The sequence below is a fragment of the Pseudorca crassidens genome, chromosome 3 (genome assembly GCF_039906515.1).
Source record: "Pseudorca crassidens isolate mPseCra1 chromosome 3, mPseCra1.hap1, whole genome shotgun sequence".
In the NCBI taxonomy this organism is placed as follows: domain Eukaryota; kingdom Metazoa; phylum Chordata; class Mammalia; order Artiodactyla; family Delphinidae; genus Pseudorca; species Pseudorca crassidens.
Window position 1 is genome coordinate 53,852,184 of NC_090298.1, and position 18,751 is coordinate 53,870,934.

The following is an 18,751-nucleotide window of genomic DNA, read 5'->3' on the forward strand; positions in this document are numbered from 1 at the left end:
GATTGTAACATTTCATACTCTCATCTGCAATATGAGAGTGCCTCTTCCTCCATGGTCTCTTAACAGTTTGTTCTAATTATCTTTTTTTGATAATTAAGTTAATTTAATATTTGATTACATGTGTAAGTGTAAGCTGACTCAAATTAGAATAAAGTTATACATTTAAACATTAATTAAAATTTGTAGACTTAAAATGCATGATTTATACTTTGTTTATTGCCATAAACTCGTTTCACTGAATTCACAAAGGGGAACAAATGAATATAGTCAATCAATCATTGGTTACTCAACCCGTGTGTGTGTATGTGTGTGTGTGTGTCTGTTTGTCTGTTTGTATGTGTCTGTATGTGTCTTCTCAACCTCCCTCCCCCATAACTTGCTTTCATGTAAATTGTTGACTAAACTTTCAATTTCACTTTCAGTCTCTTGCTCCATCATGGTAGAATTAGCCAAAATGGCATGTTTAACTTCAGTATTGGAACGTGTGCTGTGGTAGACGGAAGAAAAGATGGTGGTTTGAGTGGACCCCTGTGTGATTGCTAGCAGATTTGGCACATTCAGATGTCTATAATAATGTTCCCCAGCAGAAATTAAAGTGTAGGTGAAGTGACTCCCCATTCCTCTCAATTCTGTTACCCAGTGGCATAAGCTGAACAGACACATTTATGGTTACAGTTGTTTGGGAAGTGTCCTTAGGGTGGCTCCCTGGAGAGTGCTTCCTGGAGTGTCACCCTGTGTGTGTACAGTGGCTTCCTTTCAACAGGAAGTGCACCCAACAAGAACGTCTCAGTTTTGATTTCCCCTGAACTGGTTTAAACCTCCCTTTTAGGAAACATGGGGGTGAAGGAAACGCAAATGAGGGTAAAATTAGATTAGGAGCCCAGTGTAGACGAACTGTTTTGCCTTATGTCCTGTACCTGGCAGGACTTGTGATCTTGTTTATTATGCGTTCTGTTTATATTCCTTGCTTTCCCCAAACTGCTCCCCCAGGACAGCCTGTGAGGTGGTGTGAATGGAGGATTTGTAAGGTGGTGTGAATGGGGCTCTTGTAAACAGAAGTGAGGCTGAGAAGGTTCAGGCCCACAGGCAGTGAGTCCCACCGGCTGCTGGTCCTCTTATATTTTATAACCTCAGGAGGTTCTTTTATTCTTATTCTCATTTTTATCATTTATTCTAGGTATTCTTTTATAAATCTGCTTTTAAGCACTTCACTCAGCAGTTGTCCCTATTCATTCCCCTCATCTGAGAGTTCACTTTTTTTTTTTAAGATTTTAGAATTTGCATCTTTATACCTGTTTTGTAGATTTAATTGTGTTTTTAGTGATCAGGAGAAAATTGTCTGAATTCTTTAGAATCCAAATAAGTTAGCCAGCCCCTACAAAATGCAAAATTACATACTTTAGTAAGGAAGTGTTTTGATGCTCTTTGGGTACACTGGATACTAATATAAGAAGATGGGGGGAATTGGTAATTTGGCTGCTAAGGTATCTTTTTCCTGATTTGGAATAAGTAACAGGGCTGGGTACTCTTTTCATGCAGTTTTGAGGACATAGAGTGATGTGACTTATAACTAACTTGTACATTTCTATTCATTTTCAGTTTAACTGAAAAAGAAAAAAATCAAAGATTAGCATTAAAATAATAGGAATCTTCTATGAGATCAGCACATTTGTTCTCAAGAAAACTAAAGCAGAGGAGAAATCCAGATATTCACAACTTTTCATTTTTAACTTTCTAGTTTTTCAGTATTATTTAATAAAGTTAATTAGATCCTGAAATCAGTTAGGAATTGCTTTTGACTTCTATTAATAGAGACTCAAAATAACAATGGCTTTAACCAAATAAAGCCCTCTTGTGTTTCCTTTCATGTGAAACAGAAGCAAGCGGCTCAGAACTAGTACAGCAGCTCCATGGTCCTCAGGAACCCAGGCTCCTTCTGTCTTTCTTGCTACTCTATTCTTAGTGCGTGCCTTCTCTGTTCAAGGTTACCTCACTGTCAAGAGATGGCTGCTGGAGCTCTACCCATCACTTTTGCCTTGTAGACAGCAGGAAGAAGGAAAGGAGGTGAGTAAAGTCAGTTGCATCCCATTTGAATCAACTCCTTTTGGAGACCTTTCTCTGCAGCTTTCTCCAGTAACTTCTACTTAAATCTCATTGGCCGCCTGTATCTAAAAGGGATGTTTGGAAATGTAGCTTGTCTGCTGAGCGCATTGCAGAGTCTAACTGTGTAGGTGCCTGTTACTAAGGAAGAAGGGAGAGTGGCCACTGGGTCGGTAAGGAGCAGCCTCTACTGCAGTGGCTGTGGTTCTGCTTCTTCCTCTGGGCAGGCCCACCACCAGGTGTGATGTTGAGAGGTGGGGAAACAATCCAAGCAACGTGATACCTTGGTCAGTACAATCCAAGAAAAATTCACACAGGGCCTACTTCCTGTGGTCGAATTAGGCATGTATACTCATGTCCTTATATTGCCATATCATTATAATGTACAAACATTATACCTATATGTATATGTATATACATATATATGTATATGTATACATATATACAAACATATACATATAATGTACAAACATTCATTTCCTATAGCTGCTGTAACAAATTTACCAGTAAACTTGGTGACTTGAAGCAACAGAAATTTATTCTCTTGTAATTCTGGAGGCCAGAGTCGAAGATCAGTTTCACTGAGTGAAATCAAGGTGACAGGGCTGTGCTCCTTCTAGGGGCTCTAGGGGAGAACCCCTTCCTTGCCTCTTCCAGCTTCTGGTGGTTGCCAGCAGTTTTGGGCTTGTGGCTGCATCACTCTAACCTCTGCCTCTATCTTCACATGGCCTTCTCCTCTGTGTGTCTCACAGTTCCCTCCTTATAAAGGTACATGGGATTGTGTTTAAGGCAGACCCAAATAATCCTCCTCTCAAGATCCTTAACTTAATGACCCCTTCTGCCATGTAAGGTAATATTCATACTTTTGCCATATAAGGTAACATTCATAGGTTCCGAGGATTAGGATGTGCACTTATCTTTTGGGGCCTCCATTCAGCCCACTATATATGGGGAATAGTTTATATCCTAAATTGCCTTCTCTGGCATCTATATAAGTATTTTTCTTGTTGACAACCCAGTTAAGCACAGTTGGTTTTCTTCCAAATATATGAAAATTTATTATATAAATATGATTAAAATCATACAAATCATACATACCTTCCTTGTATCTTATAGACATCAACTAGTATTAAGCTGACTTGTCATCTCATATGACTTTGTATTTTGGGTTTCTTTTTTTTTTTTTTTTTTTTTTTTTTGCTGTACGCGGACCTCTCACTGTTTTGGCCTCTCCCATTGCGGAGCACAGGCTCCAGACACACAGGCTCAGCGGCCATGGCTCACGGGCCCAGCCGCTCCGTGGCATGTGGGATCTTCCCGGACCGGGGCACGAACCTGTGTCCCCTGCATCATCAGGCAGACTCTCAACCACTGCGCCACCAGGGAAGCCCTTGGGTTTCTTTATATTTGTTTGTTTTTTTGGTGCAAGTCTATTTTCTTTCTCACTGTTTTAAAAAGTAAGGTTTATTGAGGTATCATCTACATACAATAAAATTCACCCATTTTAAGTGTATAGTTCTATAAGTTTTGAAAAACATATACAGTCATGTAACTGCACCAAACTAAAGTTATAGAATATTTCCACCACCCCCAGAAAAAGTTCCCTCATGCCCCTTTATAATTAATTCTGTCCCTCCACCATACTCCCTGGAAACCACTGATCAGATTTCGCTCCTACAGATCTTTTTCTTCTCAACAGTGTCATAAAAGTGGAATCATACAGTATTTATCCTTTTGTATCTCGCTTCTTTCACTTAAAATACTATTTTTGAGATTCATCCATGTTGTTGCATGTATCAGTAGTTTGTTCCTTTTTACTGCTGAGTAGTATTCCAATGTATAGATGTACTGCAATTTATCTATCTCCTACTTGGGTTGTTTCCAGTTTTTGACAATTATGACTGAAGATGCTATAAACATTTTTTACAGTTTTTTACGTGAACATAAATTTTAATTTCCTTGGATAGATACCTAGGAATGGGTATTGCTGGGTTGTGTGGGAAATGTATGTTTAACTTTCTAAGAAATTGCTGAAGAGTTTTCCTAAGTGGGTATACCACTTTTTATGCCCCCTGGCGGTGTATGAGAGTTCCAGGTGCTCTGCATTCTCACCAACCCTAGGTAATGCCAGTTTCTTTTGTTTGTTTACATTCTAATTGGTGTATTGTGGTATCTCAGTGTGATTTTAATGTACATTTCCCTAATGACTAATGGTTTTGAGAGTCTTTTTATGTGCCTATTTGCCATCCATATTTCTTTGAGGAAGTGTTTCTTCAAATCTTTTGCCCATTTTTAATTAAGGTTGTTTGTTTTCTCATTATTAACGTTTGAGAGTTTTTTATGTATTCTGGGTACCAGTCCATTATCAGATATGCATTTTGTGCATATTTTCTCACAGTATGCAGCTTTTCTTTTCATTTTTACAACTGTCTTTTATGCTGCAGAAACTTTTAATTTTGATATATTCGAGCTTATTATGTTCATTGCAGAGCTACGTGGGAATGCACAGCTAACCACATCAGCTAAGCCTTCAGTTCTATTCTTGTCTTTGCCAATTACACAGGTAATAAAGAGCAGTTCCTTGAATCAATCAGTTCATTAATCAATGAGTGTTTATGAGTCTCAGCTCTGCCATTTACTGTTTATATGACCTTTGGCATTTTCCCCCTTTGTCTATAAAAGCAGAATGGGGAATTTAATAGTACTTTCCTTTTTAAAAAATTTTTTTATTATAGTTGATTTACAACGTTGCATTAGTTTCTGCTGTACAGCAAAATGTATTAGTTATACATAAACATATATCCACTCTTTTTAGATTCTTTTCCCATATAGGTCATTACAGAGTATTGAGAAGAGTTCCCTGTGCTTATATAGTAGGTCCTTATAATAGTACTTTCAATAAAATGGGTACAGTCATAATTGCTTCTTTGTTTCATGTCAAGGTATTTTTGATGATTAAATGAAATAAAAAAGGTAAAAGTATTTTATAAACCATAAAGTAGAGTCTAAGCATATTGAGCCCTGCTGCATGACCAGTAATCTTCTAGGCCCTTGGGGGAGGAGGGATGTAAGGAATGTATAGAATATAATTCTTATAACTGAAGAACTTTAAAAATTGGTGCTATTCTACATGTGGTGTCATTACAGCAACCATGTGTCTAGGATTTCCTGGAACTATCCTCTCTCCCCCTGCAAATTCTGTGTCGGACATTGTGTCTCAATTTTTGGTTCAGAAATATATTAATCACAGACATAAAGCCTGTTTTACAGGAAAGTTCACAAACCTCATTGAGGCTAACAGTATTCTTTAATAATTTTAATTGTTTTAGTTTTGAAAGAGGCAAAAGGCTAGTTGTGTGAATGTATTACTTCTTTTGCTTTTGGTAGGCCTGAAACATGGGGTGTGTGTGTGTGTGTGTGTGTGTGTGTGTGTGTGTGTGTTTAAATATATGTTTACCAATGCATTTTTAATTGGTAAAAAGATTCTCTCTCCTTTTAGAAATAGTATTCACATGATCAGTTTTATTTTTTCCTCATTCGATATAAAGTTGATTTTGAATCAACTAAACACAAAGGAATGCCTTGTCTGAATTGTTTTCTTTCTTTTTTCTTTTTAAAGTTTTTTTCACTTTCCAAAAACTTGATCCAGCCAAGTGAGAATCTTCAGTCTTAGCCAAAAGTTTGTTCCCGAATTGATATTATCCTATAGTCTAATTCCAACAGAAATAGTTCTTGCTGAAGATAAAGAACCTTTATCTTCAGCAAGAACTATTATCTTCTTTTTCTTTAGAAAAGAAAGCATCTTCATAAGGAAAACATGGAAATATTGCTTCTCCAATATTACTGAGTTGGGCAGCAAGTGCAGCCCATCGAGGTCCACACGAGCAGGGATACTGAGGGAGGAACAGACGCTCTTCTCAATGATGCCCGCTTCAGCTGAGGGCCTCGGCTGGCTCTGATGCAAAACCACAGGGTAAATTGATTTTGATAGGAACCGTGTGTACCATGTCTTCTCATACATAAGATTTTACATTAGTGCATCATTAAAAACATACTGCTTGTGTGTCAACTTCTTCTTGGTCATTTGTGAGGTAAACAACAAGCAGAAACCTCCTTAGTTGTGTTTCCAAGGGCCTGTTGATCTGTCTGTGCCTGACATAAACATAAAATCAAACACAGGAGTTTCTAGCCTCAAGGACTCCCACCTGGATTTTGAGGTCCCCTGGGTGAAGAGTCTGGAAATTGGATGGGGAAGCTGAAAGAAATCGGGCTCTTTCCCGTCGCTGCCCACCCTCCCCTTCCTTTATCCTCTTCCAGCACTGAGGGGCCCTCTGCACCCTTCCCTAGGGAACCTGAGCATCCCAGAATGGGCCAGTGTTGAAGGCCACAAAGCCCCCTTTCCCGCCATGCAAACCTGAACTCTCTTCTGACTCTGCCCTAAGGCCAGGTGGGAGTGGTGGCTAAATACAGGAAAAAAGTTTTCTTACTTGATGATTTACTGAGTAGAAAAGGAGTATGCAAACTAACAAAAAATGTGCTGATTGGGCCGAATCATTCCTGCTCTGGTTCTGGAAGTGGGGAGAACAGAGAAAAGCTTGTGTTGAATGTAGATCTGGTGGTGTGACTGCTCAATCATTGCCAGGTTCTAGCGTTCTCCCACCCGGATATACCTTTGGGTGAACATATTATCAATGGAAGAAAAGAACCCAAAATTCCCTTGCCCACCTCACAGAGGCTCTTGGCTGCAGAGATTCTCAGCCTGGGTATGGGAGGAGAGTAGCAGAACCTTCTGGAGGCTTTGTGAATGACACACTGGAGTATCTGCTGTAGTCCCCTACTAACCCCCTTATCGCAAATCGTGGCCCAACTGAGCCATGGTTTAGATATAAAACTGTCACATCCCTTAGGTGGGGGTGGAAGAGAATCGAGAACAACTTTGCTGGTGGACTTTATAACATCATGGGCCTGTGTCATGTCCTGATTTGCAAGGCTAGACTAACTTGTCCTCTGTATGAGTCAGGTTCGACCAGAGAAGCAGAACCAGTAGATATTACAAGGAATTGGCTTACATGATTGTAGAAGCTGGAATCCATGGGCAGACAGATCTAAGAGGGAAGATCAAGAGCAATCTGAACCCCATAGGCATAGGCTGAAGCTGTTGCAGGCAGGCAGGAATGGAAGTGCCTGTGAGGGGAGAGCGGAGCCGAACACCAAGATGCTATTGGTGTGTGGTGCAGGGAATGCCCACGCCCTCTTTAAAGGGCATCCACTGGTTAAGTTAGGCCTACCAACATAATTTTATTTTAAGTCGATTGATTAAGGACTTTAATTTGATCTGCAAAATCCCTTTATAGCGGTGCCTAGATTAGTGTTCGATTGAATAACTGGGAGAAGGTACGCGTTTGCTGCAAGATGGCTGCTGCCCTCCCTTCTGTCCTTATAGTTTACCCTAGCCAATTTGCCATATCAAAACCCATCACACCCTTCCCTCCCTCCCTGCCTCCTTCCCTCTGTCTCTTGCTTCCTTCCTAAAGAGTTCCAGAACTCTTTTTCTTTAGGATTTGGAATTCAAGCAGATTTCCAAGGTGCAGATTGGATTTTTAGAATGCTTTTTGTTGGAAAAATTCATGCTATAAGTTCGAACTATGTCAGCATGTGTCCTCTGTGTCAGAATCCTTCTTTGGCCTTTTCCCTCCATCTCAAGATGCCTGTTCATCCTCAGACTCAAGGCACTGGCTGCCCTATATGCTACCGCATCCCCAAATTATTCCAGGCTGGTCTGTCAAGTCCAGGAGCATGGTAGGCAAAGAACTGTGTAACTGGAGAACCAACCACCAAGTGCTCAGGAGAATGACTTTAATATGGAAATCTCTCCCCTCGCCAAATCTGTGCACATGAAGCAGCCACAACAAATGGGGCTGTAAACAGTGCCAACTGTGCTGACTCCACAGCACACACAGATGCAGCCGCTTTTTAGATTCATTTTCACAAAGGGATGAATCAAACTTGTTGTTGGCGAACAGTCCTACATTGTCTTCCCTTTCTCTCCCACAAGTAGGGCAACATTCTCCGAGCTCTGGGAAGCACTGCATGCTTGGGTGCAAAGCTCTGTGGGACACTCAATAGATAAATGCCAACTACCCCAAGATCCAGAATTGCTTGACACTCAGTCTGAGCATTGTAAGAACAGGACAGCATTAAAACCTTCAATCCAAGTAATTTTCATCTTGAGAACATCCTTTTATCAACAAGGCAAGTCCAGAGTTCTGCCCCTGGGTATGAGTTTGGAATGTCTGACAGGTTACACAGCCCAGTGCCACAAACTGGGGGCCCATTTGCCTCTTTTTCCCTCCTCAGTGTTTAGCTGATGTAATTACACATTTGTGTGATTACAGTCTATTATTTACCATAAGATAACAGGGGGCCCCAAGCAACTTGAGTGCAGGAGCTGAAAATGCATAGATCATTTACTTTAATGGCTGCACAGCCAGAGGGGTCAGAATCCCATGATAGGGTTGCTTATCTCAGGCCTCAGCATCCAAGAGCAACTTGGCCTCCAGGTTCTCCTCCATGGTGAAGGAATCTTTAATGGGGAAAACAACTCTCTTTCCTCCTGGTCCAATGCAGAAGCACACAGAATGTTCCCTGTTCTTTACTCTTTCCCTCTGTGATCTTAGAGAGAGATGGGCAACTTTTCTGTAAGGGGCCAGATAGTAAACATCTTAGACTCTGTGGGCCGTAAGGTCTCTGTTGCAACTACTCAACTCTGCTGTTGTAGTTAAAACTCAGCCACAGACAACATGTAAAGGAACAAGTGGGGCCATGTTCCAGTAAAACTTTATTTATGGACACAGAAACATTTTGATTTTCGTGTAATTTTTACGTGTGGTAAAATATTCTTCTTTTGATTTAAATATGTAAAAACCATTCTTAGCTTATAGGCCATACTAAAACAGGCAGCAGGCTGGATTTGGCCCAGGGCTGTAGCTGTTGAATCTTGTCTTAGAGCATCTCCAGATGCTACTTGGAATTTGGAAAAAGAGGCAGCTTTGGTGCTCCTTCCAGCCTTAAGGTCTGGCATTTGGTCAGGAGCCCTAGACCTGGCCTGCAGTACCTCAGCCTTGGTTTTCTCATCCGCTCTCTGGCACTGCCCTTAATCCCCTAGCAGCCTGATGTAGGAATGAATGAATGATAGAAAAGCCCTCAGTGCAACCTGAATTTAAGTTCAAACATCCTTTTTATTTTGACTTCCATTTTTCTCATGTTCATTGTGGTTTTTAAACATTTTCTTCCTTCTTAGCCACCTGTGCTGAGAATCTTTTGGTTTTGAGGATGGTAGTAGTTTCGATGAGATAAGCTTGTCACTTAGATTTTGAAGTGCGAAAAGTCACTGAATGTCAACATGCTGATGGGGCCATTGGAGGCTCTGCTGGTGCTATTTCAGCCAGGCTGAGTGCCCAGTGGAGCCCACTTAAAAGCTTTGTCTTGTCCATTTCTCTGAGTAGGAGAAAACCTTTCCTCAGATGTCTTTTCATTTTTACTGTGATATATTGCTTTTGTTAAGCTTTAAATGAAAGAAATACTTTTGAACATCTCTGTGTCAGGCTTGACTCCACCTTGAAAATATAATGAGCTCTTTGGATAACATTCCTTGTAAGAATTTAACCACAACTCGTACTTTTTGTTTTCTTTAGGTCTGAACAAACTTTACCGTACTTTTAATTTTACTACCTCTTCTCAGAGGATTTCAGACCCCCGACCTCAAATAAAAGGCCAATATATAGGGATAACAAAAGTGACAGTGGGTCACAAAGGGTCCCCTTTTCCCTTTGTCTGCATTGATTCTGTTCTTATAAAAGAGCTGGGAGATGAGCTTGCAACACTTTGTCATCCTTTTGGCAAAGAATAGGACTGCACCAGCACTGGCCCCTCCCTGATTTTCCTTGGCAAAGGAAGACAGAAGGCAATACTTTTATCCTTTTTAATGCACTAAGGTTTGGAAAGGATTTTGGAGTACAGTTTATAGTAAATTAGATTGAAAATCACAGTGTCATTCTTCATTCAAATGGCACATGGCCTCTAAAATGCTCAAAAGCTTTGCCAGCCACATACAAAACTTCAGCAAGCAACCAAGTCCTTATCCCTCAGCCTGTCAAGTTCAGACACGAAGCAGAGCCCAAGGTGGAGCAGAGCTGCCCGGCGGCCAGGGAGCAGTCAGCGGCCCCAAAGAGATTCCTGCCCTGAGCTATCCTTACTGTTAATGGTTGTAAAGATCGTTCTCAACACAAGGGAAGCAGCTTTTCTGTGCTCCACTCATAGGTGGAGCCCTCCCTCAGGGCTGGGAAACACTGTGCTGGAGGGCAACACAATTTTCCTGGGCCCGGAGGGAGGGAGTATTGATGGGGTTTGGGCTTTCATAGCAGTAAGTAAGAATTTGCTCTTCTTCAATTTCATTTTCACCTGCAAATGTGGCAGGATGCCTCCGGCAACATGGACTGCCGCAGAGGGACCTGGTGGCACAGGAACTGCAGCCCTAGGCCTGCACCCCTGGTCTTTCTCACCACCTGCTGTCCCTACCTGTGAGAGGCAGTCGTTATGTTTTGGCCTCTGCCCTATCTCTCCCCAACACATGCACACACACACAATTTCATAATTTCCCACACAAGACCAAGGGCAAGGCATGGGATTCATTCACAAGCTACACAAAAGCATGACCACATCTAGATGTGCAGGTGACAGGAAAGGTGACCTTCAATACTCAGAAGATTGACTACACCGTCAGATCCTTCAGCTCCAGGTTCCTGGTCCTCTTATCTGCTGGCCATAGGAATAATAATAAAGGTGGTTTGCATTTCTGTTCCCTGTCCCACCTCCCATCAAGAAACAGAATGATTGGTTCCATAGAAGATATGAAAAGCATTCACTTATTGTATCAGATATAGGTTGAATGGTAACTGTATGCCAGGCACTGAGCTAGAGATAGATGAGAGAGTGATGAGAAGAAAAACACTATGCTCCTAACTAGGTATGTCACTAACTAGCTGTGTGACCTTCGGCAAGTCACTAAACTTCTCTGGGACTGGACTGCATCTCTATTACTTGCTCTCTCTGATAGTCTAAGAAGTCAACAGAAATGGGGGAGGGAGAGGGATGGCTAGGTTAGGTGTCAGTGGCAGAAAGGACTTCTGAAAGAATGTTCTGTTTGGTGACAGTACTGTCCACAGGGAAGAATAAGAAAACTCCACCTGGATACGAGGTGGAAGCAGCCCATTGTCAGGGGAGTTCACTAGATGTCAAAGTCCCCTTCAAAAAGGGATCATTGCTCCCTTCCAAATAAGGAGCTCTCCTGCCACATGGGTCGTTTGTAGAAGGGGGAGGAGGAAGAAGTTCTGTTTGGCTGGTTGCCTTGGTCTTGTGTCCCTTCATTGAATAGACTGAGGGGTCTAAGTCCCTGTCAGTAAGTGGATGCCCCTTGAGTTTTGGGGATTTACATTGTGAGAGGAGTTGTGGAGGAAAAGCGAAGGTCTTTAAGTCACTAAAAGCTGCCTTGTGTCATACTCTTTGATGTCTTGGTGTGTCTCTGTTTCCTCATTTTTACAAAGGGGGCTGATAAAATTCTTCGTGTTTGGGTAATGAGTTATACTTTTCAATATAATACTTTTCAAATAAGCATATGCATGCTTATTTCATTCCGCCAGGGAGGTAGAGAGAAAGGAAGGCAGGTATTAATTTGCACAAATCCTTCGGTAATGGACTGTCCTGTGAACAGTCCATCTATGAGAAGCTTTTGGCCTAGGGCCCTAGTCTATCTAAGGTGTCTTTTGAATTGATGTTTTAGGAGACCTTCAACCTTGAGGTCCTTCAAACTTACAACAGTTATGAAGGTGGTCATTATAAATGTCATTAGTCATACTCAATGCAAGTTTTCAATTCTACACAAAAACGTGAGCTGCACCTACCTCTGAGGAGCGTGTCATTCTGTTTCTCATTACTGGCACAACAAGCTCTTGGAAGCATTAAATATTACTGCGAGGTTTTAGATACATTGAGCTAGTACTTCCCAGGTGGTTGGCTTTGTAGGTAAAGCACCTAGTGAGTAAGTGTTTGATTCTTCCATCAAGTTGTCTCTAACCCTTCAGGATGAACATAAGAATGAAACAGCAGATTTTTTGTTCTCCATCTCAATAGAATTTTGAAGGATTCTTGCTGTATTGTGCATCAAAAGGCTTCATTAGCAATGCAAGCACTTCAGAAGGCAGAGAGTGACTCATACACGGTCCAGAAATAGTACTGAGGAAAACTGCATTTATGTAATTCTTTCTCAGAATGTCACGCTGTGAATACTTATCATCTCAGCAGAAACACATGGGGACGATGGCATCTTCCAGGGCCTGCAGGGATGCTCTCTCTCCCAGAGCCATGTCACGCCTCCCAGGCCTCCAAGAGCCACTGGCAACTTGAGGGCAGCTGCTGAGGCACAACAGAGGAGTGAAAACGTGAAGGGAAGCCCAGGAAGTGACTTCTCTCTTCAATTTCAATAGCAGAGCATTCAGCACGTATGCTCCAAAGAGGTGACACTTTGATTTATTTTTGTTAGTTTTATTTTGCTTCCAAATATAGACTCTTAATATTAAAAAAATAATTGTAGTGAAATATACATAACATAAAGTTTATCCTTTTAATCATTTTTAAGTGTATAATTCAAAGACATTAAGTACATTTACAATGTTCTGCAACCATCACCACCATCCATCTCCAGAACTTTTTCATCTTTCCAAACTGAAACTTCGTACCCATTATATTGTACAATAACTCCCCCTTCCCCATCCTCCCAGCCCCTGACGACCACCATTCTACTTTTTATCTCTATGACTTTTTATACTCTAGGTAACTCACATAAGTGGAAGCATACAATATTTGTCCTTTTCCGACTGGCTTATTTCACTTAGCATAATGTCTTCAGGGGTCGTCCATATCCATCCACATCCGTAGCATGTGTCAGGATCTCGTTCATTTTTATAACTAAATAATACTCCATTGTAGGTATATATCACATTTTGTTTATCCATTCATCTGTTGACAAACTGGGACTGCCTCTAGCTTTTGGCTCTTGTGAATAATGCTGCTATGAACATGGGTGTTCTAGTCCCTGCTTTCAGTTCTTTTGGGTATATATCCAGAAGTGGAATTGCCAGAAATGGACTCTTAAAAATGGAAAGGAAAGATCCTGAGGGGAGTAGGTCATACAATTTATACTATCAACACACTGGAAGAGAAGGGGCATAGATGATCCAGGACTTTTGAGTCTAGTGGGATTGATGGATACAGTCACCCAGGCAGGCTGGAGAAACCGAGAGGGGTGGGCTTGGTCTTAAAGAAGGTTGAGCTATTGGCAAATTGAGGATTAGATCTTGAGATTCTCCCTGGTGAGGTTGCAGCCAGCTTAGAGGGAGCTCTGTAAAGCGAAGTCAGGGCCAGCACCTCTAGGAGCCATTCCAGTATACACCATTGGGAGTGCATGCAGGGGAACCAGGCCAGCTCTTCTCCGCTCGTGAGGCCCTGCCATGGGGCAGCTCTGCCCCATGCCCAGTGATGGTTCAGCACCAAGATGTCTGCCGGCTCTTCTATGTGAGAAATGGGATGAAGCCAGTGTTCTGGGCTTCAGGCTGCTCTGGGGTAGTAAGGATAGGTGCATTTACTGCAGCTTCCTGCATTCAGATGACCCTTGGAAGCCAAATCAGACTTCGGGGTTTAACACGTGGTTCTTAAGGAGCCCCCCAAAGGTGGCTTTGCTGTGTGTACCCTCTGGGCTGTGAAAAGCCTTTGGGGGGAGAGGACAGATGAAATAAACACATAGCTTGGAAGTCACAGCAAAGGCTTAGGATGGTGACCTTTGATGGCCTGGAATGATCTGACCTGGCATCAGGGCCTCCCCTCCTTGGGACGGGCCCAGCCAGTGCCCCAAGGACCTGCATTTTTGTTCCATGTTGCCTCTCCCATTAAGCAATGACTATATCACCCCCAGATAATGACCAGTCTTGGAAAGATTAGCATTCTACATACTTGGTTAAAATTTTTTTTATGCAACCGGTGTTCTACTTTTTCCTAGAATCTTTGCCTCTCTAAGGACTAGTCCTTGCTCTTGCAGAGTGAAGGAAGAAAGGGATCCAAAAAATATTGGTCCAGAGTAATTTTCAATTAGCACCCCTAGCCAAGTGATAAGATATATTATTACGTGCTCTGAAGTTCTATGAGAGCCCACCCAAATCCCTGCTTCATTGTGTAAAGAGGCCCTTCACTATAAAATAGCTTACACTTCGGGCCTGGATTTCAAGAAGATTTATTAGTCGGGGCAAGCGGGGAGTTTGGCCCCATGACAACTTGGAACATTTGCCATTGATTTGGAAAGAACGACAGCCCATGTTCTGAATAGAGAGAGGGAAAAGGGGACAGAGTTCTCAGCTGAACACTTATGAGAATAAGATGAAACTGCTTCAAAAAGATGTCCAGCCAGTAGGGCATGTGGTGGATGGTTTGAGTATGGAAGGTCACACCCAAGAGGGGCCGGACAGGGATAAATGGGACACTCACTTTAAGAGTATCTAGGTAGCTCTAATCAGAACGTTCTTTTCCCAGAATCAAAAAAATTAAAAAAAAATCAATCTGCATATAAAACAAGGATGCTCTTGTTTAATTGTCTAGACCTTTTACATTTCCCGTGGCCCCTTTAGAGTTGAGTGGCAGCAGAAGACACTGATTTTTATGTATCTTGGAACTGAGATATAAATAAACAAAAAGGATAAAAAATTCTTAAAATGATTTACAAAGCAGTGGAAAAAATTTTGCTTTAAGAGTCGAGGGAAATGGAACTAGCTTTGGCTCGGCTGCAACTTCGGCTCTTCGAAACTAGAGATGTTATTTTACCCATTGGGCCCCCTGCTTTCTCATTTTATAATGGGGTAGGAAAAGCGAGAAGTGGCTGGGTTAGATGTTTTTTACTCATGATCCGGAGGGCCTTAGAGATCTTGTGAACCCTCCAAAATAGTTGGCAGTGTGTTATATCTTTGTGCAAATGGGCATTTTTCTGGGGAAGGCTCATTACTTTGGTCATATTCCCTAAAGTGGTCCATGGCTTCCCAAATGTTAAGACCTCCTGAACTGGATCCTTAAATATCCTAACAGTCTTTGAATATGCTGTTGCACATCTGTGATTCTAAGGTTGTTCTGGTGTATTCTGTGACGGGGCTGTGATTCCCTAAATCTATTAGGTTTTCATTGTAACGTGAGAACAGTTGCAGGTACATGCTCCGGTCCACTGTTGGTTGGGCTTTGTGGAGAAAAATAATTCAGAAGTAAGAAATATGAGTCTTTAGGTTCTCTAATCATCCCAGTTCCTGAGCGTGCCTATTCATCCCACCCCTGAGGGTCTTGGCCAGCCCCATTGTGAAGCCCAAGCAGGTTTCTACTCTACATCTTTGCAGCTGGGTCCCTTTCACCCTGGCCCCAGCCGTCCACCCAGATATACCCATTTGACATTCCATCCCTGTCTTCAAACAATTGATTCTAATTGAAAAGCTTGATGGGAAGTGATCTTTGGCAGGTGAATCTTTTCATACCCTCAGGATACCCTCTCCCTCTGGTGAAGGAACATTGGCTGCTGAATTATTAACCTCTGCACACGCAAAAGGAGGTAGAGATGGACAATGTGTTCTTTTTGAAGGGGAAGAGTTCCTGGGGTAGAATTTCATACTGGGTGAACTTGCTGGGAACACCCACAGAAGTGGCACATCAGACCATTCTGCCCACAAGCATTTTATAAAACAAAATGAAATCAAATGGTCCTCTGTTTGACATACACAAAATTCACTGTTTCAAAACACTTTCAACGTGATTTTTGTTCCTTTAGATTTCTTGTTCCAAGGATTTTGCCTCCCCCAGCAAGGGATTACGGAATATTCTGAGAACTGTGTCGCCCGTCCTGAGTGTGACCTTCTCAGTGTGATGCCTGACAAAGGGACGGTCACAGACAGAGCGTTGGCTTCTTAATAGGAGTAGGGGGCATGGGGGTGTTGGGGTGAGGAGTTTATCAGACATCATTAGCAGCTTTATTTTCCTTCAATTGTGGGAAAACTCTTCCCTTGAAATGGCACCTGAGATTGTCCAATTCTAAGGCACAGGCTGAAGTAAGCTGACAAAGAAGTTGCTAGGGCACTGCTGTTAAAGGTTAGCTTGTATCTGTTCTGGACAAGTTGGGAAAGCATGAGTGAGACCTTCTTATGTCTCATATGAGCACTCTGATTTTGTTTCCAGAGGATAAAAAGTTCAATCTAAGCCATTTAGTATTCTGAAAATCATGGAATTTCTTTTCTTTCTTTCTTCCTTTTTTAAACAAAAGCTCTTCTTCATTTAAGACGTATTAAATACGCAATTTTTTAAAGGAACATTATTTTCTGGATATAAATTTATGGATTCAGTTTTACACTTGTTATCCTTAGTGTTTCAGGTGCATATCAGCACGAATGCACGTGACTCCACAGCTCAGCTCACTATGCGGGATGCATTTCAATGATTTTTGAAAGCTGGAACAGTTCATCATTCCCCCTTTCGCTAAGTGATTCTCTTTTACCAGCTTTGGTATTTTCCCTAGACCATTTTAAGAAAGAAATTGTATAGAAACTTTTCTGTTCACATCACATGTCATCAAAGCCCTGTTGTGGGATGGGATGAGGTTTAACTCTTCAACAGGAGCCCTTTGATAGCACAAAATTTGATGTTCAGCAATTACTGCTTTTTGAGAACTCCAAGTACACCCAGCATTGCAGTTTTTGAAACAATCGTCTCTTTTCTCTGGTTTCTCATCTTACTTGGCTCCCATAGAGACATGAGACAGGCCCTCTGTTTCTGTTTAAGTAGAACAACTGACATTTATGGCCCAGCTGGAAGGAGAGAGGTGGGTTGACTGATTCAGGCTCTCATTTTTTTTTTTTCCAACTAAAAATGTGATATGGGTTTGTTATATGTTTATTTAATCTTAATTCAGGCTCCTCTATAAAAATCCTGGTGGGAGAAAGAAAGCAAAACTTCAACATGTGTTGAACTTGGAATGAGAAACTTTAATCCTTGGAAAAACAGTATTGTGTCAATTGCAGATTACAACTAATCACAGTATATTCAGACAGTGGCAGGAACATTTTATTTCCCATTTTAATATTTAGTTCACACAATCATGCATTAAAATGACCTTTTAAATGCATATTTTCCCTAAATTTTCTTCAGGCCTATATTTATTTTATTTGACTGAAACCCTAGTGGCCTATATGAAGTGAACCAGATGTTTTCCATTTACAGAAGGTGCACCTGATAGAGCCTTAGCAGGTTTGCTGGCTGCCAGCTGTTAGCTTGTATTCTCAGCATCAGTATATATTTTAACTGCAGAGAACAAATAAAAGGCTCCATTTATTGGGCACTTATGTGCTGGGCCCTGTGCTCCATGCTGCAGGTTCAATCAGTTGATTTATTACTTAGATGATCTTATGAGGTGGGTCTTCTTAGTAGCCCACTACTTTATTGAAGAGAAAATCGAAGGTCAGAGAAGATAAATAACTTTTCCAAGGTCACAGAGATAGAAGTTAGAAAGCAAAACTGGGGTGTCTGATTACAAAGCATTATTGCGTTATATCCCTTTGACCCAAACGTCTGTTGGGCCCCTCCTGCCACTTCAGATATGAATAAACAAGAAACTCACCACCATCCAAAAATGTGAGGAAAGTCCAACAGCATCTTGTGAGTTCTTGGGGACGATGTATCCTTTTTTGGGAGGGGCAGTTCAGCATCTTGATTAGGAGCATGGGCTGTGGAGGACATAACATTTGTGCCTCACCTTCCTCAGCCGAACATAGAAATAAGAATGGTTCCCGCTTCGCAGGGTGGTTGTGATGATTAAACTAGTTCACCTGTGCCAGACACAGTAAGACTTGGGGCCTAATGATTACCGTGGATGTTACTTCTGGACTTGGGCTCCTACTTATGCTAAATAAATTCAGTCCATGGAGGGTCTCATCCTTGGCTGCCTGGGTTCTACTCCCATGTCAGCCCCAATGTAGAATGTAGTCCATCTGATTACCATAAAACTACCCCTGTTTCTCTGGGCCCCTGTGTGTATGTTTAGTAAGTTTTACCAAGGGCTCTGAGGGATTCAGAGGGGAATTTGTGTCTTCACTTCTCAGAAAAACATATATTCTCAGTTCAACATTGGATGCGCTTTTTCTTAAAAGTCCACATTGTTCATGTCATAGCTGTTATAGCCTTGTCTCCTGCTAATTCCTGTTCTCACAGCCTTGTGCTCTACCTTATTAAGATGTTTTCATTACGAAACAGTTTCCTAAAGAGAATTCTGGAGCTGGCTGTTAAGGTAATTTCTTTTTTCACTCTGACACTGATTTTAAGGAAGAGAAGCCTTTTTTGTTGTTGGTGGTGGTGGTCTTTTTTTCTCCTTCCCTCCCTGCCTGCCTTCCTTCCTCCACGCCTGCCTTACTTCCCTGTTCCTAAACATAAGAAAAGGACTGAATTCACTGGTTAGGTATTTTCTAACATCAAGAACAATGTGTGTCTTGAACGTTATTTTGTCCCTTTCCAACGCTATTGAATTTTC

At 41.6% G+C, this 18,751-nt stretch overlaps 1 long non-coding RNA gene across 1 annotated transcript in view; it reads left to right on the forward strand.

Annotated features, from left to right (window-relative positions):
* LOC137220708 (uncharacterized) overlaps nucleotides 1–18,751 on the forward strand; it is a 472,693-nt gene that overhangs the window by 58,958 nt on the left and 394,984 nt on the right. Inside the window, exon 2 of the long non-coding RNA XR_010941752.1 lies at nucleotides 1,985–2,064. This is a non-coding gene — a long non-coding RNA (uncharacterized lncRNA). The remainder of the gene's footprint in view (nucleotides 1–1,984; nucleotides 2,065–18,751) is intronic.